We start from the raw sequence: 24754 nt of genomic DNA, 5'->3' as shown, positions 1-24754 counted from the left end.
AGCAGCTCACAGAAGTTGATGCAGGGGCGCCGGGGTGGCTCAGTCGTTAAGCGTCTGCCTTTGGCTCGAGTCATGTGGGATCGAGCCCCGCATGGGGCTCCCTACTCAGCGAGGAGCCTGTTTCTCCTTCTCCCTCTGCCCGCTGCTCCCCCTGCTTGTGCTTTCTCTCTCTCTTTCAAATAAATAAAATCTTAAAAAAAAGAAAGAAAGAAAGAAAGAAAGCTGATGTAGCTCATCCTTCAGGAAATATGAGTGAGGGTGACAGAGCCACCCCGCACAAAACCCAAGATGTGGGGAGGGTCTGAAAGGTGTCAGCGACGGAGGCCTCTCTCTGTCTCTCTGTCTCTGTCTCTCTCTCCAACTGCAAGCACCAACACAACAGTAGCCTCTGGGCCAAGGAGCTTGGAGGGTGCACCAAGACAGTGCATGATTCTCCCCCTCCCGTCCCCACGCTGGATGGCTCGAGGTCACCCTCAGCCGAGCCGCACAAAGACTCCCGATGCAGAGCCCCGAGGCCAGGCCTAGCACCTCCCGGCCTGTTCCTGACTCACAGCCTCAGCAGGAGGATAATGACAGAGCCCCTCCGCGTCTGCTCGGTCCTTCAGGAAGTGGGGAAGCAAGAGCTTTGGGAGCAGGGAGGCTGGGACAGATGCAGGGGGTGGTGGGGAGCAGGTTGGGCAGGAGCCTCAGAGCATGGAGCGGATCTGAACCCTGTAACGGAAATCAGAGCCGCCAACGGGGAGATGGACTACGTTCCAGCCACTTCCCTCCATGGACATTGTGATGGCTGTGCCCAAGCCCTGCCGCCTTCCTCGGACCACCAGCCACTTTAATCCATGATTTATGAATGGAATTAATAGAAGCCAATCAGGCATGGCTGTGCCCACAGAGCTGTGTTCAACAACAGCTGCTTCCCGTAGACATTACGTCGGGGCATTAACAACCCTGGCGGAAAGCCTGGCCCTCGTCCTGCAGCAGGAGAGCTAACTAGAACAAGGGCTCTGCGCCCCGCGCCCCAGCCAAGGAGGTGGGAGACAGGACACAGGTCTGGGGCTGGCCTGGCTCCCTGCGTGTCTTCCTCCCAGACCTTCCAGCCTCGTACCTCGGCCTCCTCCACTGGCGGATAGAGGAGGTGATCTGTGCTCTGGCTCAGCGGGTCCCACGGGACACAGACGTCCCGGGGAGCTGCCCTGGAAGGTGTGGGCCGCTTTCCCATCTATGGGAAAGCCCACGGTTCTCCCAAGTAATGGGTGGTGTAATACAGGCCGTTTGCTGGTTTTTTTTCTTTTTAATGCCATCTTGACCTAGTCTTGAGGCCTTGATGACAGGAGGGTCCCTTCCCTTTGATCCGAGGCTGATGAAATTTTCCCCCAATCCCCTCTTATATGGGGCTGCAAGCCACAAAGCATCTCCCTAAGTCCCCGGGGCCACACACCAAGTCACTGGAGACAGGCCCTATGCCCCAGAGCCCAAGAAAGTATTCACATTGCCAGTCCACGGGGAGCCCACAAAGCCTAGCCACCCTCCCCCTTCCCCACTGTGCATAAGCTGCCGCGTGCAGTCCCAGCTTGATGCTACCTGTTCTGAGTCCCACAGTGGCCCCGTCCAACACTGTAAACAGCAAGAAGCTCGGCCTTTGACCTAAGTGTCATTGCCTGGTGTCCTGCCATCAAAAGAATCTTCAAATCTCACCAACATTTGGGCCGAGGTGGGAAACCTGCACTCTGGCCAGCCTTCGGCTGTCCCCCACCGTGTGCCCCTTCGTTCCTCATCCTGACTGCCGCTCTCTTCTGTATTCCTCCTGCAGAATTGGGATAGCCCAGTGGTTACTCCCGACATCCTGGGCGCAAGTCCTCGTGCCTCTGGGGCTTGTCACTGCATCCCCGATGCTCTTCCCCTCCCCCAAGAAAGGGAGTCAATCATCACTCCTCCTGCCGGCAGGTGCAACCACACATCTGCTGTGATCAGAAACCCTCTGAGGCATCCCAGTGCAGGGGGCACATAAGCACTCATGCCCGCCCTACATACACACACACACACACACACACACACACACACACACACCCTGGTGCTGGACGCAGGAGAATGAAGCCAGATGTATCCGTCCAGGGATCTCAGTGGAGGAAGTAGAACAAACATGGTTTGGGCTCAGGCCCTGCGTTCTCAGTCAGAATCAGCTTGGGCCTTTTAACGTTATGTCCCAAGAAAGCTACGCATCCAGTGTCAGAGCCACACAGGATGAGCAAAACAGACCTTCATCACACCTCTGGGTACGCCCTTCTGCTTCTCCTGGATGGCCCTGGGAAGAATGTTCCCGAATCCTGTATTTTGTGAATTGTGCATAATATCTTTTACATTTGCTTATTCAAATGTAAGTATTGAAAATACACTATTTGGAAATCCCATGTTGACTTTATTTATTTCTCTATATTAAGTAAAGAATTCTGGGGGGGGGTGGTTCAAGTGGCCTGGGACTCTCTTTAAATCAGCAATTGGCTGCGGAGGCCCCAATACGGCCAGGCCTCCTGTGGGCGAACTGCAGGGAGGGCCTGGGATCCACTGAATTTTGATATTTCGAGCTGAATTCAGCTCACTTGTGCGTTTTGGGGGGAGAAGGGCCACTGATTTAAATCGATTATTAGAAGTGGCGGGGAAGAGCAGAACAGGAAAGGAAATAAAGAGAGCAAGCAAAGGGGCACAACCACAGAGCGGGGGCAGGCCACGCTGTGAAGGTGGGCGGTGGCTCCATCCGGCTGCTGCGGCCCCAGGTGCGCCCCACCTGCGGGACCCGGCGCCGCGCGGTGCATTCCCGCCCGCCGGCGCTAGAGGGCGCGCTTGCGCATACGGCTCCCCGACCCCCGAGCCTCGGGCGCTGATCGCCAGCCTCCAGGGGGGCCGGCAGGGGGCGCTATGACGGCCGGCGGGAGCGACCCCAGACTAGCAGAGCTCAGACCTACGGGGCTGGGGCTGCTGCGTGGGGCTAGAGGGAGGTTTTCCCTGTGCACCCAGGACAGAAGCCCCACTTCATAAATCCTGAAGCCACCTCTAGCTTTGGGCTCCGGGCGGGGGGTTGGGGGAGGGTTGGGTTGGAAAGAGGGTTGCCATTGGCCCGCGGTCTTTGCAAGACCACCCCTCAGGATGTCTTGGAGGCAAGTATCCCTGAATTTGAATCTCGGCTCTTTCCTTCACTGTGCCACCTTGGACAGAGAATTCTCTCTGAATCTCAGTCCCCTCCACCCCTAAAATGGGGATGAGCGTGCCCAGCTCATACAGGTGGGGCGAGAATTAAAAGGAGAGCCTGCAGGTGGCCCACAGAACATCTGGGGCACACATGCACACACAGGTGAGTAAACACACTCAGCTCATGAACAGACTCTGCTCATGATAAGAAATCTGCACTTTCCATTAAACCAAAGAATGGCTTTGCACAGCTAATCAGCCTGAACCTCATCCCACTATTTGTTGGTGATTAGATCTGGCTGTTAATCCAATTTTCCAGGTCTAGAATTAGCTTTTAACCCTGAGGAAGTAAGCAGGCATGTTGTCAGCTGCTCCTAAAACCTTCCTGGCTACAGCAGGGAACCTACCTGCTGTAGTGGAAGGGTACCAGGAGCCAGATAGAGCTACAGGTGGCAAAGGAAACCTAGTTTCTCCCCACCCCAAGCACTAATTATGGGGTGTCTTCACAGCCTGATGAATATTTACCCAGCAGAATGATCCACCCAAAAGTTGAACTGTCACTTAAATAGGGCGCAATATTTAAAATATTAATTTCATTATCTTGTAGTATCTTATAAATCTAAAGCATCACTCAGAAAGTATTTGCATGTGGAAAGAATCCACTATTGTCGTTTCTCCATAGCAGAAATGGTGGTGGCTTAGACTTCTGAATCTGAGCGCGTCCACTTATGGGGAGAGCAATGGTACTACGTGTTTCTGCATCAAAGCTTGCTCGGTGTCGGAGAAACATGTGGCTCAGAGAACCAGAGGGCCACCAGACAAGGTGGGAATGTCACATCCATCCCTGGTGATGCATTCTTGATCCCTGTGTGGTTTTATGACTTCACCGATGCCAAGTCAGTCCATAGGATAAAGTCACTTCAGAACTCCCCAAAGTTCAACACCAATCACAGCAGGAACGCTGGAGATTGTGACCTGAGTGTAAAATGCTCCGGTTGGAATACCGCACCGGTTCTTCCAAGTCATTTTGCGGGTGCACTTTTATTAGTAATAGGGTTTGTGATCACATCCATAACAGGATACTCACTAAGCAGCAAAAAATATTTCCAGGTTGCTTATCTACCACGAACAGGATAGGACAATAACTTTCCAGCCCTCACTTGAAGGGAGCCATATGATGAACCCCGAGGGCCCAATCGGCTAGAACAGAAGGGAGGCCCCCTCCGAGCAGGGGAAATCCATGGTGGGTTGCCTGCCACTTCCAGCTAGGTCAGAGCCACCAAGGCTCCCCGACCCCGCGTGATCAGGAGCCCCTCCATCAGCATTCCTGACCTCATCACCCATCACTTCGCCCTGGTCCTCTTGCTGTCCCTCCAACACGTCACATGCGCTCCCCGTCTGGGGGCCTTTGCAAAAGCTGTTCCCATCTCTGGCACACTCCGGTCCGCCCGCTATCCCCAGGGGTGTTGATGGCGCTTTGCTGATTGTCCCCTTTTCCGCTCCTGTCTCCGCCGCCCGCCCACCCACCCCCCCGGCCCCAGCTGGGTCTCCGCCCTGCTTCACTGTTCTCCACAGCTCTTTACCCCGCCTGACCTACTCTGCATTTATGTATTGGTCTGTTACCTGTCTCCTGCCTCGGAAATTTCTGTGCTGTTTACCACGGCATCCCCAGCGCTTAGAACAATGACGGTCGCACAGTAGGTGCTCAGTACGTGTGCACTGGAAGGAAGGAAGGGCGCATAAATGCCCATCACACAAACCCAACGCTCAGGCCAGCTGGTGGTCTGGCCTCCCCTTCTCTCCCCAGATCCGATTCCACCGAGTTGAGATCCTACTCACGTGGTTTCAAGAGAACCAGGGAATTCGATGTTTTGAATACAGAACCTGATTGTTCACGTGTTAGCCATTACGTCCTAAAGTCTATAAATAAATGCAGGCCACCTACAGCCTGACCCCACCTTCTCCCCTCTTCCAGTCCCAGCTCGGAGGCCAACACAGACAGGCTCCTGCATGAACAGGACCCATCGCGGTGCTAACAAGGAGGCGGCAGCTGGCGGGTCTTGCCCTCCAAGCGCAGGTCCTGACCTCCCTTGTGACCGCGTGAGGCGTCCTCCGTGCTGGCGGCACCACTGCGCGGCCTCGCCCAGAGACCTGACCTCTGGCCACTTCCATTTCCTCGTCTATACGTGGGGATGATAAAGCCAGTTTGCAGCCAGTCGTCAGCATTGCTGACTTAATTTGCAAATGGCTCGAATCCGACACAGAGACTGACAGGTGGTGATGTTCGGTAGATGACAGTTCTCATTGCTCCTGCTCCTCGGTACCAATCTCAGCAGCCTAAGCGCCTACTGAGGATGGGGCCAGGTCTGCCGGTAGGTGCCTTCTGAGCACGGATTGCTGGCCAGCCGCGTTGAGAACAGAGAGCGCTGAGCCCGCAGTGCGGGTCTGCCGGCTCTCACCTCCGTCCACCCACTCAGCAAACGTGACTGAGCCCCTCTGGGTGCCAGGCACTGTCCACAGATGCTGGGAACACAATGGTGACTAAGACAAGTACCTGCCCTCATGAGGTTGAGACTCTAGAAGGGGGAGATTGAGAATACACATGTAAAGCACAGAATGGCGAGTGAGGGGAAAATGCACACTCTGGAGACATGTAGACCAGGGGAGAGATGCAGGGTGAAGTGGGGGTACAAGGGATGAGAGCAATGATCTCCAGGAAGGGGGGCCACATTGCCTCCAAAAGGTGAGGCAGGGAGCTGTGCCTTACCTCTGGGAGGGGAGGGAGCTACGCAATCCCCTGCAGGTAGATTATTGCAGGCAGAGAGAACAAGTGCAAAGGCCCTGAGGCAGGAAAGATTCTGGCGTTTGAGGGTCACATGGCGGGGTGGGGGTGGGGAGGTTCGTGTGCCTGGAGCAGCCAGTGAGGGGCAGCAAATAAGGTCAGATTGTGCAGGGGGCTGGAACATGGAAGTCCTGGTGCGTCACGGTGAGAACTTTGGTTTTTATTCTAAGAGATGGGAGCCATGGAAGTTTGGGAGGGCAGACATGATCCCGTTTAAGCTTTAACAGGGTCATTCCCGCTCCACTGACAATAGACGGGGGCAGAGGAGGAGGTGGGCAGACCTGTAGTTACAGGTAAAGTTGATGACCTAATGTTCTCTGAACCTGTTCCCTCTTCAGCACCATGGAGGGAACCTGTCCCACCTGCATCCCGAGACTGATGGAGAAGAACCTGTTCCAGTGTCATGGCTGACCCTTTCCATGCACCCTATCCTACCTGCTACTCCCACATGCCAGCTGGTGACCCTTGACCAATTACGTGGCCTCTCTGTGGCTCAGTTTCCTTATTTTTAAAGCAGACAATAATAGCGTCTACTCCAGCGAGCTTTCATAAGGATTGGACACAGAGTCCCTGCCTGGAGTTGAGTGCAGGGCCTGACCTGCAGCCGGGCCTTGGTGGAGATTATCAGCCATCTCAGTCAGTGTGTACTCCAGCAACAGTAAGGCCAGATCTCAGGGGCCTGTGACAATGTGACGTTCTTGCTCATGTAACGTGTGGTGACGGGTCCCCAGCATCTCCACTGGCTCTCCTGTGCCCGGCTCAGCTCCATAGGTCCCTCATTCCCAAAGAAGAGAACAGTCTGGGGGCTGCTGTTTCCCTGGTGTAGGGCACCCATGGGCTGCAGACAGAACCCCACCATGCATCCTAACGAATCCTCTTGGAATTAGCCCTTCCTCATTTCCGCTGCCATGCCCCTTGGGCTGAAGCAGGTCACATGACCAAATTGAAAGGCAACAGAGTGGGATGTGTATGCTGCCTGATGGAAGGGAGCCAACGCTCCAACCCACCTTGGCAGCCACCACCACCATTCATCACCAGCGTCTTCATCACCATCATCATCACTGTTGTTCATGACCATCATCATCCTCATCCTCATTGTACATCATCACCGTCACCATCATCATCTTCATCCTCATCATCACCAACACCATCCTCCTACTAACTGTACATCATCACCAACATCATCATCACCAGGATCACCATCATCCCCATCATCACCAACACCATCCTCCTCCTAACTGTACATCATCACCATCACCATCATCATCTTCATCCCCATCATCACCAACACCATCCTCCTCCTAACTGTACATCATCACCAACATCATCATCACCAGGATCACCATCATCACCAACACCATCCTCCTCCTAACTGTACATCATCACCAACGTCATCATCACCAGGATCACCATCATCCCCATCATCACCAACACCATCCTCCTACTAACTGTACATCATCACCAACAACATCATCACCAGGATCACCATCATCACCAACACCATCCTCCTCCTAATTGTACATCATCACCAACATCATCATCACCAGGATCACCATCATCACCAACACCATCCTCCTACTAACTGTACATCATCACCAACATCATCATCACCAGGATCACCATCATCACCAACACCATCCTCCTACTAACTGTACATCATCACCAACATCATCATCACCAGGATCACCATCATCACCAACACCATCCTCCTCCTAACTGTACATCATCACCAACATCATCATCACCAGGATCACCATCATCCCCATCATCACCAACACCATCCTCCTACTAACTGTACATCATCACCAACATCATCATCACCAGGATCACCATCATCACCAACACCATCCTCCTCCTAACTGTACATCATCACCAACATCATCATCACCAGGATCACCATCATCACCAACACCATCCTCCTCCTAACTGTACATCATCACCAACATCATCATCACCAGGATCACCATCATCACCAACACCATCCTCCTCCTAACTGTACATCATCACCAACATCATCATCACCAGGATCACCATCATCACCAACACCATCCTCCTCCTAACTGTACATCATCACCAACATCATCATCACCAGGATCACCATCATCACCAACACCATCCTCCTCCTAACTGTACATCATCACCAACATCATCATCACCAGGATCACCATCATCCCCATCATCACCAACACCATCCTCCTACTAACTGTACATCATCACCAACATCATCATCACCAGGATCACCATCATCACCAACACCATCCTCCTCCTAACTGTACATCATCACCAACATCATCATCACCAGGATCACCATCATCACCAACACCATCCTCCTCCTAACTGTACATCATCACCAACATCATCATCACCAGGATCACCATCATCACCAACACCATCCTCCTCCTAACTGTACATCATCACCAACATCATCATCATCACTGTCACCACTATCATCACCATCATCCTCATCGTTGTACATCATTATCATCTTCCTCCTCTTCATCATCATCATCGTCATTATGCATCGTTGTCCTCTTCATCATTCTTAGATGGAAGTCATCATAGGAACGACTGAAGCAGAAACAGAGATGTGTCGGGACAGTCCCCTCCATCAAGCTCATGAGCAGAGGTACCACTAGGAATTACCATGACCAGGAAGATGGTGACAGTTTGATTTTTGTACAAGGATGCGAGACAGATATAAACTCACGTGTGTGTGAGTGTACAGGTGTGTTGGTGAACACGTTGAGATGAATGACAGTTTGTGAGAACAACCACAATAGAACCACCCACTGTAGTACATCTTCCCTACATAGAAAACGAATCACCCCAAGGCAGATGAAATAAATGTCCATAATAGACACACATTACATAATCAATCACAGATGAAATCGAACATCAAGTCCTGTAGTATTGAGTTTAGAGTGAGACAGTGAAATTCACTTCACGTTTCACTCCGTTTTGAGGCCAAACATGCCATATGGAGACTTAATGAGACTGCAAATTTCCTACAAATGTTTGTACCCTGATATTCTGGGGTAATGACCATGTTTTCTATTTCAAAAATTACTGGGTAATTTATTGCGGACTTGCATTTTCTCCAAGGAAAACACAATTGTCAGTTCGTTAAAGCTAATGGGTTTTTTGGGGGCTGGGGCATGTTTTTATCTTCATCTCTTATTTCTGGTCTATTTGGTGTCTCACATTTTACCACAAGGATGAATAGCTGACCACATGCGGCTAGCTCAGAGGAGGTGCCCAGCAATGCGACAAGGGCAAGGACGGTGGGGGGAAGAGACAACGGGACATGCGTTTCTTAATAGATTAAACCAGGACACAAAACGCAGATGTGGGCTTCACTTGATAAAACAGGTGCTCTCCAAGACAGTCTATTGGGGAACTTGCCAGAATGGGTCACATTTTCTAGCAGATATCACTTGGATTTCCAAGTACTTTTATTTTCGTATCTCCTTGGCATTCTATCAGTGGAGGTACCTGACAATTCAGTTTAAAGTGTCTCTTCTCCATGGCTTTTAAAAAGTTCCCTCTGTGCAATCACGTCTCCACACGGGAACACTATGGTGCAGTTGCTGGGCGAGGCGGCTGGCACCCGTTACCCCCCTCTCTGACACACTCTACAATATGTGGGTTTTCCTGAAACTGGAGAACAGCACAGTCTGCGTGAGGGGTAGGAGTTAGGCTGCCTGGAAGCAAATCCCAGCTCTGTCCTTTGGTTTTAGGGTGTAAGCCTCAATATTCTCAACTGCAAGATGGGGAGCTAAGTAGAATCTAACTTTGCAGGGAGCATGAAATTAAGTCAGTGACTGACAGCTCTTAGGATGATTAATATATTTCTTCCGAATTTCCTTCTTCCTTCAAATGTTCGGACAAAGTTTGAAATATCCATAAACACGTGGCCAGATGGGATAGCCAGCCAGAGTGAAGGGTGTTCTGACACCTGGCCCGGCCCCAGCGACCCACCAGGAGGACAGCATCGATGCAGTGCATCTCCAGCCCATGCCTTCCAGAACGGGACAGGCTTAACTTGATCAAGGAATGGTTCTGTGTTGAGCTCAACCACTAGCAAGGCATTGCGTACAGGAGGAAAATAATACATGTGAAGTATCGGCCTTCTTTTCTTATTTCATTTAATTCTCAACCATACGCTACAAGGTAGGTCCCATTCTCTCCATTTTACGGATGGAGAAACAGATCGGGGAGATTGGGTCACTCGTCCAAACATTCTGCGGCACTTATGTTACCATGTCTGGGTTAACGGCTCCGTTTTTCTGATCCCATAGTCAGCATGTGCCTTTCCCTCTTCTGGGCTGGTTTAATGCTTTGCTGTCACCGTCTTGAAGTTCTTAACAGTTTGTGCTTGTGTTTGTAAGAGAAGTCAGATGGGACAACAGACCATGCATGTGAGCAGAGGGATATCCATGCACCACACACACCTGCCATTCCTTACCACCCCTCCACCGATGGCGTCCACGATACCGCCCGAGCCCGGACTGCAGGAGGCTCTAGGATGCCTGAGTGTCCGGGAGACTCCATGTGAGTGCAGGGTAAACAGCTCTGCCTTCAACAGAAAGGCAGGGGTGGTGAAGGCGTCTTTCTCCCTCGCTCTCCTTTAGAACCAGAACTTGCTTTTAATGCAAAAGAAAGTTGCATCCTAAGAAGCACGAATAGCCCAAGAACCCTATTGCATGCATTTTGACTGTTACTCTCCTATCTTAGCCATCCAATTATACTGAAAATGAGGCATAGATGTAAAGGGGGAAATAGAACCAGACAGCCCTCCCTAATTCATCAGCAAGCCAGAGGTAGAGACTATTAGCAGAATGTGTGCATACCAAGACGTGAAATAACAGTTGACTCAGTTTTGTGCAACATGTCCACTGTTCTGGCAAGAACGGAATACATAGGCATTTAAAAGCTACGAGAATTGGATTTTTCAAAATCATCCAAACCATCCATTGGCGACATTGGAAGTTGTTGCAGGTCTTCTAAGAGGGCTTTCGAGTATTTTTTTTGGCTTCAGTCCCTTGAGATTGGAGAGTGTTTTTGTCTAGGGATGATAGCTGTCCTTGAATATGAGCCATAAACAGTTAGAAGGTTTTCTTTCTTTCATCCCCAAAGAAATGGACTTTTCAGGTTTTTATTACTTGCTGCCAAATTTGTTCAAGGTGATAGCCCCAGCTGAAGGTGACTTGGGGTCTCCATAAGCTGTGCAATCAAGCAAAGCTTATCAAGAATTTTGTGATCCAGTATTTTTAGATTTGTGCAGAACATTTTTGGGCTACCATTTTTTTTTCCTTCTTAAAAATCATTTGTGTATTTACAGTAAGGTAATCAAAAGCATTGGCCACCACACTCCAAGGAAGCCCCAAGCAGAGCCCTGTCTCAAGCCTTCAGACAACACCATCCAGGTCCTATTCAGCTGCCCCAGGACGAGTTAGGATTGGTTTGGTGTGGTGGTCAGCACAGAAGGACCCTGCAGACCCGCCTCTGGTTGCCATGCCCTGCTGGGCCACAACAGGCCACATGGAACCCCATGGAGTGTCGGGTGCTCTGCTTAGAACCTGAACAAGGCCACCGGGGAAGACCATCCTGGAGGCTGAGGGTGCAGTGCAGACCTTTATCTGTCAAGGCACCCAGGTAATGAAGGCATTTGCGTATAGCATAAGGTGGCAATGAGTAAGGGTGCTTGAAGCTGGAGGTGACCAGCCTGTGACTCTCGCTACTCCGGACCACAACAGGTCTCACAGAAAACTAAGAGGATCAAAGTGGAGCCAGTCACCCATTCTCTGCACCTTCGGTTCAAGGACTCAAGGTGAGACCCTCTGCAGTGGGAGGTGCGTGCGCCATGTTCCCATCAGCTGCTCCTTCCTTTATTCATTTAAACTCTTTCTTCCGCAGCCCTGAACCCCCATCCTGCCTACAAAGCTGACAAAAATCTCCAAGTCTTTCTGTTCAGTTTTCTTTTTTTGTTGGGGAGAGGTGTGGCAATCCCAGGATTGGGGAGAATCTGCCCACAAGGGCAGGGACAGAAGCAAAAACGATCCCTATGAGAATATTTGGGTTTCTTTGTTTTGGTTTTGGAGATTCTTGGGGATTTTCATGACATTACTTAGGTATAATTCACCTCAAAGAAACGGACAGGTCTTAAGTGTCTAGTTCTGTGAACTGTAATGCAGTTCTTGGTCAAGACAAAGAACATTTCCATCACCCAAGTCAATGTCCCTTTCCCGTCAATACACACTCCCAATGAAGGCAAACACTGCCCTGATTTCTATTCCCAGATTTTTTGGGGGGGGATGCTATTCTTGAATTTCATGTTAATGGGATCATATAGTGTGTCCTCTTGGATTTTGTGTCTTTTATTTCACGAAATACATAAACTACATTTCAAAAACCAGTGCATTACATTAATAAGATGCGAGAAGTAAATCAGTAGCGTATTCCTTTTTATTTCTCAGCCGCACCCCGCTGTTTGAAAAAGAGACTATTGTTCATCCACTCTCCTGTGGATGGCTGTTTATGTTGTTTCCAGTTTTTGTCTATTATGGATGACACCGCTATGAACATCCTTGTTCGGGTGGAATTGTGTTCTCACTGCTCTGGGGTAAATACCAAAGAATGCCATTCTTAGCTAATATGTTACATGTACGTTTCAACCAGAAACTGACACAATGTTTTCCAAAGTGGGGATATTATTTCAAAGTCCCACCAACAGTGTCTGACAGCATTGGCTTCTCCATATCTTTGCAGACAATGGGTGTTCTGGTCTTTCTGATATCAGCCATGATGGGCAGAAGGTAGGAGTGCTTCCTTATCATTGAGGCTCTCATCTCCCTGATGACAAATGATGGAAGGCACTCATTCTTGTGCTGTTCAACACTCTTCCTTTGGGAAGCTTTGATTCAGATCTTCTACCCATTTTCAGTTGTGCCGTGTGTCTTTTTATTAACTCGCAGTGGTTCTTTCTACATTCTGGATATGGGTCTTTTGCGTGGAGAACATTTTCTCCCCCTCTGTGGATTGCCTATTTATTTTCATAATGATGTCTTGTGAAGAACCGAGGTTTTAAGTTTTGATAAATTGTAATTTATTAATTTTTTGCTTGTGTGTAACTGATTGTGTGTCTTGATTCAGGAATGTTTGCTTACCCCAAAGATGAAAGGAAAATATTCTCCTGTGTTTCCTTCAAAAGTTGTAAACTTTGGTTTTTACACTCAGGTCACTGATGCATCTCAACCTTGAAATCATTATGCTAAGTGAAAGAAATCAGTCACAAAAAACCATGATAAATGATTCCATTTATATGAAATATCCAAAAAAGAAAGAAAGTGAAAGGAAGAAAGAAAGAAAGAAAGAAAGAAAGAAAGAAAGAAAGAAAGAAAGAAAGAAAGAAAGAGAGAGAAAGGAAGAAAGGAAGGAAGGAAGGAAGGAAGGAAGGAAGGAAGGAAGGAAGGAAGGAAGAAAGGAAGGAAGAAAAAAGAAAGAGAAAGAAAGAAAGAAGAAAGAAAGAAAGAAAGAAAGAAAGAAAGAAAGAAAGAAAGAAAGAAAGAAGAAAGAAAGAAAGAAAGAAAGAGAAAGAAAGGAAGGAAGGAAGGAAGGAAGGAAGAAAAAAGAAAGAAAGGCAGGCAAAACTCTGCATATGTAAAGCAGATTAGCAGTTTCCTAGGCTGGTAGGTTGAGAGAAATGGAGAGTGACCCAGGAATGAGGGTGGGGTTTCTGAAAGGCATGATGAGTTTGTTCTAAAACTGATCATGGTGAAGTTGTGAATAATACTAAAAGCTACTGACTTGTGCATTTTAAATGGGTGAATTGTGTGGTATGTGAATTATATCTCTAAGCAGGTTTTTATAAACGAACATGCTTTTGAACACGGAAAGGTAGCTGGTTTCAGCTTCTTTGTGTGAATGTCTTCTTAGTGTTTGGGCCATGGGAAACAGATTTGTTCTAATAAGACGGATTTTTATGAAAGCGTTTACCTTGTTTCCTTCGCTTACCTGGAGCAGGACCCGGAGCTTCTCGGGCTGAGCAGCGGCTGCCTTCCCTCCCTTTGGGATGGATTTTGTGATTTCTCTGAGATCCCAAGACCTGATTTCAAGCATGGTAAGGAGTCACCGAGGTCCCAAGGGGGGCTGCCGCCCTAAAGTCAGTCAGCAGACACCTCCCCTGTGTCCCAGCCCCCACATACCCATTATTTCCCACAAACACCAGCAGTGCTGAAAGCAGAGCAGAACCTGCGTTTCCAGCAGTACTGAGAGAATCCTCTAAAGCGGCAGTTCGCTCAGTCGGCTGGGCCGTCTGCCTTCAGCTCAGTCATGATCCTGGGATCCTGGGATTGAGCCCCGCGTCGGGCTCCTTGCCCAGCGGGGAGCCTGCTTCTCCCTCTGCCTGCTGCTCCCCCCGTGCACGCTCACTTGCTCTCTCGCTCTCTCTCTGACAAATAAAAAAATAAAATCTTAAAAAATAAAAAATAAAAAAATAAAGCAGCAGTTCTCAACATGCGTGGTGCAGCCCATTAGGGTTCTAATAGGTTTTAGGCAAAAGTAGGCAACTAATAAATCATAATTAATTAAAATAGAAGAAAAAAGGAAAACTAGATAACACAGAACATACAAGTTAAGGAACACTTGAAATGCTTCTTATAGGCAGACTTCTCAAACCCTTAAATGCAGTCTGAAACCTTCAAGGGGGAAGATTAAAAACCATTGCGCACGCAGGATGCGTTCCCGGAATGTCTTTTTAGGGTTTTTTGTTTGTTTGTTTTTGTTTTTCTCACCAAGTGAGCCGGCCACATTTCCTGCTCACACCACACTTGGAGAAATGTCATGCTAGATAGGCTACCACTGTGTGACCCAAACATGCCCTCAAATGTACCCTGCTTAGCCCAAGTCCTCCAGCAACACTTTCTAAACATTTTTTGTTGCTTAGAACTTACCAGGATTTGCCTGTGTTTGCCCAGGCTCCCCATCTCCTACACGACGGTGAACACTTTGGAGCACGGAATATCACAGTACCCGGGTCCCAAATGCAGAGCCCTGTGTGTGATTGGTATGCCTTTGGCTTATTTTAAAAATGCATCTTGTGGGGGCCCCTGGGTGGCTCAGTTGGTTGAGCATCTGACTCTTGATTTTGGCCGAGGTCCTGATCTCAGGGTCGTGAGACCGAGCCCGGTGTCGGGCTCCAAGATGAGTGCTGAGCATGGAGACTGCTGGGGACTCTCTCTCCCTCTGCCTCTGCCCCTCCCCACCCCCGTTCACACACCCTCTCTCTCTCTCTTTCTACGAAAAAAAAAAATTGTATCTCAGGTCATATCTCTTTTCTGCTGGAGGACACCAACCCCTCCCCATGGGAATCATAGTCCCTCCCCCAACCCCCAAGCCAGGCTCTAACAGGACTTTGCAAGCACGCGGAAATTCCTGCCTTGGCATGTTCTGTTCCCTCGATCTGGAACACTCTGGATTTCACCTGCCCATCAAGACGCCCCCCTCAGTCACTGTTGCCAGCATTCTCCCTCCCTGGGGTCTTCGGGACCTACACACGTGGGGTTTTATAGTCCTTTTGCCAGATCTATGAACCTGGTGACAAAGCTGATGTGTTTGACCCTTTATTGTCACATTAATGAAGTTAGTGGTCGCTTTGTCATCTCCCACGAACAGAAATATTCTTTTCGATGTGAGAATCAACCTGGAGGCTTCCTGCTTTGTTCTACCATTTTATGTTAATGTCCAATAAAGCATATTAAGTGGTTTCGGTATCTAGAACATTGCAAGCTAAGGTCACGGAAGCTTTTGAAAAGGAGTTCATAATTTTCCAGCACAGGTTCATGATTACAAAAAGCCAAATAACATGTAAGGTGAATATTATCAGTGTTTCCATAATTTACTAATAGGTCTCCTGTGGTTCATGCCTTCTCCAGACACACACCGCATCACCAGGATGAGGAAAATTCCAGGCAGTCCCTGTCATCAGGGCTCTCTCAAGGCCTCTGTAGACCCCCAGATGCCCTTCCAACTAGAGGTCATACTTCAAGGCAGATCGAACATTTAAAGTACAACACATGTAAATATGAAATAGAATTCTTTCGCCTCTGAAAATATCTAGCTTTCCCTAACTCATTATTTATAATTGGCTACAACCTCTCGTGGATCACTGTGTGCATTCGGAAATTCTTGATCAGTTAGAAAGTCTCACCTGTGAATTGTTTCCAAAAGCCGTGAAAATGTTACGGCTTCTAAACTTAACAGTGAACAAAGCTGACATAATACTGTCTTTCTGTAGCCCTTTTGGGTTTGGTGGTTTTCTCTTTGCATTTTAGAACCTGGGTATGTATGGGGCTAAGGCTGCCCCAGGGCTGGTGCAGGTGTCCCCAGGTCAGACCCGGATTTCAGGTCACAGAAGGAAGGGCAGGAAGGGCAGAGTCTCCCTGAGAAGAAGGGGAAGGTCAGGACAAAGATCTCATTAATTCAGAGATCCCTGATGTATCACACCTTCATGTTTCGAACTTATTCGTGTCCCTCAAAGGAGCTTCAAGGGCTAGCATTTCCCAGCTGGGCAGGAAGGAGCGCCCCACCCCATCCGACCCACGTGGAGAAACAGCGAACGGGGATCCTGCTCTCTCACTGGCCACCCCGACCGCCTTCCCAGGGCGCGCAGGAAGGAACATTGCCCACTCACAACCTGGACAATCCAAACACGTATTCGGATTCCTGCCGTAAGGGCCACTGGAAAGCCCCTAGGTCAAAGATGGTCTTAACATTTTGGTAGATTAAGAAAAATTTGAACTACAAGCTCCCCCGTATGTTTTATGAAAAAATAATGCTATTAAAGAGTGCCAACTCCAATACCATCCATTATTAATCTTGGAGAATTAAAAACAAGAATATCTGGATACACAGTGTTCAAGGTCATGTGAACTATTTTTAGGGCATTAAAAAAAAACAGAATACAAAAATATCCACTTTCACCAGCCCTGACCCCTAATGACCTGTCACACTGAGCAGGCTTCTCCTTCCCATGCAGGTCAGTCCGATCCGCCCTGGAAACTCACCTGTTGTCCCTTCATGCAGACTGAGCTCACCTCAAAGTGGCTTCCAAGGTCTTGGTGATGCTGCCTTCTTGAGTTCTGGTCCACCTTGTTGTTTGAAGGAGAGTCAAGGCTCAGAGAGTGTGTGTGTCGCCAACTCTTCTCTTTATAGCTATTGCCTTTTGCAGAAAGGGGAGGGAGTTTTGCAGAGACCTCTGTGCGTCTAGAGTCGTGCTGATCACACCCCTGGTTATGAAGCCACAATCAACCCCTGTAACTATCGCGGTGAACTGGGAGCGTGGCTGGTTGGCTCAGGGTTGTCCCAGATGCCTGAGACCAGCCAACCTGACACTGCCCTGGGGAGGGAGCTTGCTTTCCTAAAGCTGCATTTTGACAGAGGTGTGGTCAGCCCAGCAGACTTCAGTTCAGGGAACCCAGCCCTTGGAGCCCGCTGTCTGTAGGGTGTGTGGGCGTGGTGTGATGGGTCCCCTTCCTGCTTACACTTTGCAGCATGGTGGAGACCCAATGTATTGAAATGTTTTGGCTTTTCTGGAGTTAATTAAATGCATCACATCCCAAGATGATGAATCTGAACTAGAATTTTTGGTGCCTCTGTGGGTTTTCCTGGGCCTCCAATTTTGTAAGTAGAACTGACTTGCCCCCGGCTGACAGGGATGAATCTTAATAAAGATTTTTCTTTCGTTAAAATTCAACTTTGTAAGCTTTAAGGAAAGATGGACTTTTCCTGGCTTTCTCCAAGAACTGAATTTGCATGTCTTAATTACAGAAACACATGGACCGCCACCGTCCTCTTTCTGGAAGGCACCTTCCTAACTTAGAGAGTTCAACCGGCTGTTTAGCCAGAATAATTGCCCTGGGTATTGCCCTCCTTCCCTTGGAATCTTGCTCTCATATTTAAGTAAACCATTCTTTTCTCTAATTCTCAAGGTCTCGGCCAATGACTGTCCTCAAGACTCTGAAGACACGGCCAACTGCCTCTGTGCCGGACCTACGTTCTTCTTAATATCCTCCTTTGAACACAGTATTTGAAGATGAGGTCATTTCCTGGAACCTACCAATTGACTGTTTTACTATAACAAGGAATCGTCCAACACGTTTTATTTCTTCATTTTCAAAATGTTTGGAAGTGCCTTTACAGATATGTTAAATATACCGAGGAACATATACAACAGATCATACTGAAAACCGTGGGTAATATGAGAAAGACGTTATACAACCGAGAAAGGGTATAGAAGCACAATGTAATCACAGCATGCTCTGTTTATAATATCGGGCGTGTACCAGGCAACAAGAACCCAACTCAGAAAAGTAGAAAGTAGGGGATAACACCTTTGTTTTTTGTTTTCAAATGCCAGACCAAATATCCCCCACTGTTGCCCAGAAGCCAGCCGGAAGTGGGCTGTGTGGATTTGGCCGTTCACTGCGCTCAGCAGCCCAGATCAGATCCACCTGCCTGAGAAGAGCCAGGGAACCTGACAGATTTAAAATGTGAGCACATGGCATGCTCTTCAGACACGTGTTATATAGATAAGCAGCATTGTAAGAATTGTTGGCCACGGGGAGACACGTGTGGCCCCCCACCGAGAGCATGGATCTGCTGTATGGTACCCACTGTTGTTCACTTATTACATAATTCTCTACTCCGGCTCCTGCCTTCCATATTTGGGCTTTGGCTTAAACCCACGACCATGCTTGGAACATCCATGTCATGGGGGGTTGGGCAACAGATTCATTCCTGGAATCTGCATTAAATTTTAAATTGATGTTCAAAATAAGGCTCCCCATGGAGGACAACTAAGGAAAGGTCACTTGCTCGGTGGTCTGTGTGCCCAGAGGAAGCACGTTGGTCCCTCCTGTGGCCAGTCCTGGCGTCTCTGGGGATGGGAACTGGCAGGTGTAAGCGATTTACAGCGGCAGAGCCACTGAGACAGTAAAAGGCCCCACACAAGTTTACCGCTGTGCCCAGTAGAGACGCACACCGCGGAGAGTGGAACACGGGGGCTGAGAACCTGGGAGGGTGTGCTTTATCAATGCCTGGTGGGTGCCCCTTGTCAGCCTACAATACCCATGGGACTAGAGCGTGTTTGCCTCAAGCGGGAACTTACCCAGATAAAACAGAGATCCTACAGTGGTTAGGAAAAAGAGAACAAGGCACACTCTCCAAGGAAGCATCTCTAAGTGAAGAAATTACACTACCCGGGCAGTGTCTACACTGGTGTTGGTGTTATTTCATTCAGCAAGTCAAATTCCTACAAAGGAGGTCATCATCAAGCAGCGGATTCTTTCAGCTGCAACCTTATCATGGGAACCAGAAAGTGGTACATGCTCTTTGGCCAAAGGAAGAAAAGAAAGAAGGGTCAGGTCAACAGTGATTTAAGCCTAGAGAAGTACTATTTTCAAATGGGTCGAGAGGTCGATATCACCTGGACCCCGAATTCCAGAGCAACATCCATCCCTCTGTTTGTAAGGTGCGTTCTTCCAACAGGCAGGGTAGATGCATTAAAAAGACCACCTGTCCTCTTGGCTTCTGCAGCGTCTAACCAGATTTCAATCCTTAAGATCAAATTGAACTGACTGAGGGCAATAATTAAAGCCAAAGAAATCATAAAGGCATCTCATGGAACACGAAGATTGTCCAGTTTTGATGACATGATTACTTCCTTGGACTGGGGCAGGGAGGCCCTATTGGACTTGGACCGTTATTTCTCATCTGGAAAATGACAGTGTCCTGCTCACCCTGACTCCTAGAAGACCCAGGGTGCAATGTTCCTGCACTTTCTCATATTCTTTAAAATTTCTAAAAGCGAACAACAAAAAAAACCCTCTATCGCCAATCTAAGCTGTGTGAAACCATAGAGAAACTAAAGGCATGAAGGAATCAATACCCCCAAATTGGAAATGTGGGGGTTTGCACTTTGCACACACTCAGAAACTAAATATAACAAGGGTTCGTTCTTTTACAAACCTTTTTTCAAGCTTCTTTATCCTTTCTCTTTTAGAAACCAACTTTACTGACTACATGTGTGCACCCTGGGGCCTGGGGAGGGCATGCGGGGGCCGTGGCTCCAACCTCCTATGTTCCGAGGACAAGGAGTGGGGGGAGGTGGTCAGGGGGTAATCCTCTACGCCTGGGAGAGCAGGGGGGCTCATCTGCAGCCTGCTACTCTGCAGATCTGACTCCACAAGCCAACCCCCCGTGTTTACACCCACTGCCTCAAATGAGGTCTGCAGAGCCCACTTAGCTCAAGTTACTGCCTCTTCCTGAAAGCAAGGGGCGACCTTTGCCAAGATGCCAAAGGTGATACTGGCAGTGCTGGGGAGGACAGCCGTGCCAACAGAGGACCTGTGGAGGCTCAGCGGCGCCTGGCCGGCCGTCAGCTAAAACACTTCCATCGGCCTCTCTGGCAGGCGCCCGGCGCCCTTGTGTTTTTCTCATGTCTCCACAGTTCTGTCTGTCCTGGTCCTCAGCACCCACGCCCGTGCCCCAAACACATACACAAGTGAGCCATCCACAAGGAAAGACCAAAAGGGAGACCGAGGTCGGGGGCCACTGCGTCCTGCATGTCAGCGCCGAGTCCAAGACGGTGTGACCCCGGCCAGGGACGTGGGTGCCACGAGCCCTCCTTCTGACACATCCCAGAATAAGGGTCCCCCAGCTGGGGAAGCAAATGAGAAGCTTTCCAAGGTGAAAGTTGCTGGCAACTTTTAAGCAACATTTTCTTTTGGTTTCCATTTATGGCTGTGTCAGGGGTATTAAAAATCTCTGGCTAAGAAGAAAAAAATAGATATCAATATAGCAAAATCATAAGAGAGGCTAAAGTTGAAAAGGGACTGTGTGCGTAAAATAATGAAACCACGGAAGAATGTTTAAATGTTTATTTTCATGTTAAAAATGATGAGTTACCCTGTGGTTAGAATATACCTTTATGCTGGGAAATGTAGTCACTTTATTTCTGAAATATTTCCAGGAAAAAAAAAAAAGAGGAAAAAAATCCAAAAGCAATGAAGAGTAAGATCAAAATATTCTGGCAGGTTCCATCAGTGATGCCGCCAATGAGCCGCGCCCTCTCCAGGCCGCGTTCCTACCCAGTGTTTCCCCCACCATGGGTTTAGATATTTTTGAGCGGGAGGTCTGTACATTTAAAAGCTACAGCGTTGCATGCTTTTACTGTAAAATGTATTTATTCCAGCACACCTCTCGGTGCCTCAGGGTATTGCGTATGTTACATACAAAAATATCTGCGAGCCGCATCCTCCCGTAACCTCCGCCACCCGTCCCGTCCCTTCACATCACAGGTGATACGCGGTACATCACACGTGTAGAATTTCAATGGGGGAGATGGTTGCTGAGTCTATAAACTATCCATCGTGTCACTTAGAGAGACGAGGATGGAGAATTGAAGCCATTTTTGAGATGATTCAAGTAGAAAAGACAACGGTCCCGGAGACATGTAGGAAGCAGGTGCAACCGCTCTGCGTGGTTGTTGAAGGCGGGCTAGCTAGTTCTTGGACACAGAGCCTTGACCGGTCCCAACACCCCAACACCGAGAAGATGCCTTTCCAAAAGGGTGAAGAAAGGATGCAAAGGATCAAAATGCACAAAGGCAGACTTCCTAAACTTAAAGATGAACAAAGTACAAAGTGCTCGTCTACGAATGTGGCAAATGGGACAAAAAGTAATCCATTGTTTTCCCTGCATTAACGTGTGCGCACAGACACCCTCTGCCTGGAGTTGAAGTCTGGGAGCTGACCCTGGCCAGGGTGCAATACAAAATAGCTGGGAGGTCAGTCAGTCCTCTGTCCGTGCGCACGGGGCGGCCCGAGGCTTGCTGGGGGGCGTTCTTCGGGGACACTGGCAGGGTCTTCTGGCTTTCCCGAAGATGCGACTCTGTGCACTTAAGCTCTACCTCCGGCGTGTGGCGGCTGCTCCTGGATCCTGGGGCGCGGCCTGGGAGGGAGCACATCTGGCCGTGGGGGACACCGCTCCCTCCCTCCCCGTTCTAGGTGGCCTGGTCCCCGTGGGCGCCTGAGCCACCCTCTGTGGGACCCGCACAGCTCCCAGCCTGCGGCCCCTCAGGAGGCTGACTGGTGCTGGCCTCGGGGGGAGGGGTGTGCCCAAGTATTCCCTTCTCAGGGAGAGGACGGGGCTTTATCACTTGTTCTGCTCAGGTGACGAATCACACCACTCCAGCTGTAAAAACCTGGAAACTCCAGGCGAGTGCAGGCCCCCAGGGAACGGATTTCAAGGTTTCCTAAGTTACATCTTTTCCCTGTTCTAGTTTAGATATTGAGGGGTTCCTATTCGTTTTAAATGATCTAGTTGAAAAACAAGTGGATATAATCCATGGCTGCCGGTGAGTGGGAAACATTTAGAACAGAAAGAGCCTCACTGAAATCCTGGGGAGCTGGGAACAGTGCCCATGCCAAGGCGGGGAGCGAGCCACAGTGCTGGTTCCGCTAAATACTGTATTCCCTGGCTCCTCACTATTCACACACTCACGTGCATACGTGTGTGTGTCCGTGTGAGTGTGCCCTGTGCGGTAAAAGGGACCCCCCCCGCCCCGTGACCTTCCACATGACTCATAGTGAACTGAGCTTGAACAGAAGCCAGCAAAGGTGACCGTACAGAGCCCAGATCACACTGGGGGGCTGTGGCTCACCCCCTGGGAGGCATCTTCAGGACAGTGGTCAGTTTCCCACTCCTGAGAACCCACTGGCATGTTCTCCCTTCTGACGCTGCCTAGTCTGCACTCTGTCCCCAGCAAGCGCTCAGACCCCAGGAAAGGCTCTGATTTGCAAGTTTCTCAGTAATGCTCCCCACGGCAATGGTAACGTCCCTTGTCCCTTCCCAGATCACCCCCAGACCCAGGGCCTCACTGTAGCAGCAGGGGAAGCCTCCTATGTGTGTGTGTGTGTGTGTGTGTGTGTGTGTGTGTGTGTGTGTGTGTGTGTGTGGAGAGAGAGAGAGAGAGAGAGAGAGAGAGAGAGAGAGACTCACCCCCTATACCAGCTGAGCTTCCTCAGTTTCAGACTCGAAGTTCCTGTTATGTCGGAATGCTGAAGATCCAAAGGCAGAGAACATTGAGAACATGGCACAGGAGCGAGACTCTACTGGAGAGCTACATGGCATTAGCGTGTGAACTTCCCTGGGGCCTCCCCTGCGGGCCAAGCTCCCTCTGCACCGAACCCTCGGTGAGCGGCCTCTGCCTCCTCTGGTTGCCCAGGGTGCTCTTGCTGCCAGGCGTCAGCCTTCTCTGTGCAAATTCCCTCCGAAGCCAAAGCCCGGGTCTCCTGGCCTCCTTCGCCCATCAGATTGGAAGATTTTTGAAACTTCACTGGCTTCAGCCCTTAACCCTCATCTGAAACACAAGATCTGCTGGACACTGGCCTCTAGAAATCAGGCCCACAAGCCTGCAGATTTATGCACTGTTTACAAACCCGCCACAGTCCCGTGGGCAAGAGACACAGGTAGGACTCTGTCCCTTGGAGGCAGCGGGTGGTCATGCTCCCGCGCACAGAAAGCTCACAAGCTCTTGTTCCAACAGCTTGCTCCTCCGCCATGTGGAGTCAGCCAACCACTTCCTTGCCCCTCCTGCAGGTCTTCGTGACTCTGGTCTTTACATTTCTACTTCTCAGCAATGCAGATGGCACCAGAAATCCTGGAATAGGTGGTCTAGTCTCGTGCCCGTTTTCCGAGCTAACCCACAGTAATCAAACGTTCTGCTCTGCTAATCTGAAATTCTTGCTCTGCTTGAAACCATTCCTTCTATTCTTTGAAAGACATTTTTTATTTAAAAGTTATGCAGGGGGTCACGCTTATGTTTTTTTCCTGTTGTCACTCTGACTTCCCAACAGCTATGGTTTTTCTACCTACTTGCTTCTGAAACTCTCCAACAGTCATTTATTTTATGAAACTTGGAAGCAAACCCATTCTTTTCTCCATCAGTGCATACCCTGCATAGGTTTGAGCTCTGCCAGAGTCATGACTGATGATTTTTTTTTTGGGGGGGGTGTCATTATATGGATGGATTTTTACATATTGCTAAGTTGAAACATCATTCTACTTACTTTCAATTTCTTTTTTTTTTTTTTTTTTTTGCTCTGGTAAAATGGAAGTATAACCTGAACATATCTCCTACACAATTTCCTTTCTGTGTAATACTAATTTAAAATTCTGATTTCAGCTTGGATCACAAATTGTGTTGACCAGAAAGCACCAGTATAAATATGACTCTCTCAGGGCCTTTCTGCCCTCAGAAATACACTCCAGGAGTCCCCCACGAATGTTCCACAAGCAGAAGGTAAAAACAAATGTGGTTGACAAGTGGTCACCAAAGTCTGTAAGCGCCGTATAGAAAACTGTAAAGATGGCCCTCCCTCGCAGTATGTTAGTGTTTTATGTAAAATCCCATGTCCCAGTGTGATACAAGGAAGTTCCACAACAAAGAGAAGGGAGGACCGTGCGAGGCTGAGCTTCTCAGACGTTGCCCCTTAGGTAAGGAATGTGGGCAACGGAGAGCACCTGACGTCCGGCACGGACGCGGCGAACATCAGCGACCAAAACTCATGTGAAAATCAAACATCTCGGAGAGAAGAGACCGCAATTGCTCTTCTTCGTGTTTCAAAAAGAATTCCAGAGGCCAAAGGAACCAGGTGCAGGTGCAAATGTGTA

This window comes from Eumetopias jubatus, unplaced genomic scaffold (assembly GCF_037043125.1).
Source record: "Eumetopias jubatus isolate StellerSeaLion01/CBP00866 unplaced genomic scaffold, mEumJub1_p1.0 scaffold_16, whole genome shotgun sequence".
Classification (NCBI taxonomy): domain Eukaryota; kingdom Metazoa; phylum Chordata; class Mammalia; order Carnivora; family Otariidae; genus Eumetopias; species Eumetopias jubatus.
This window is presented reverse-complemented; position numbering follows the sequence as displayed.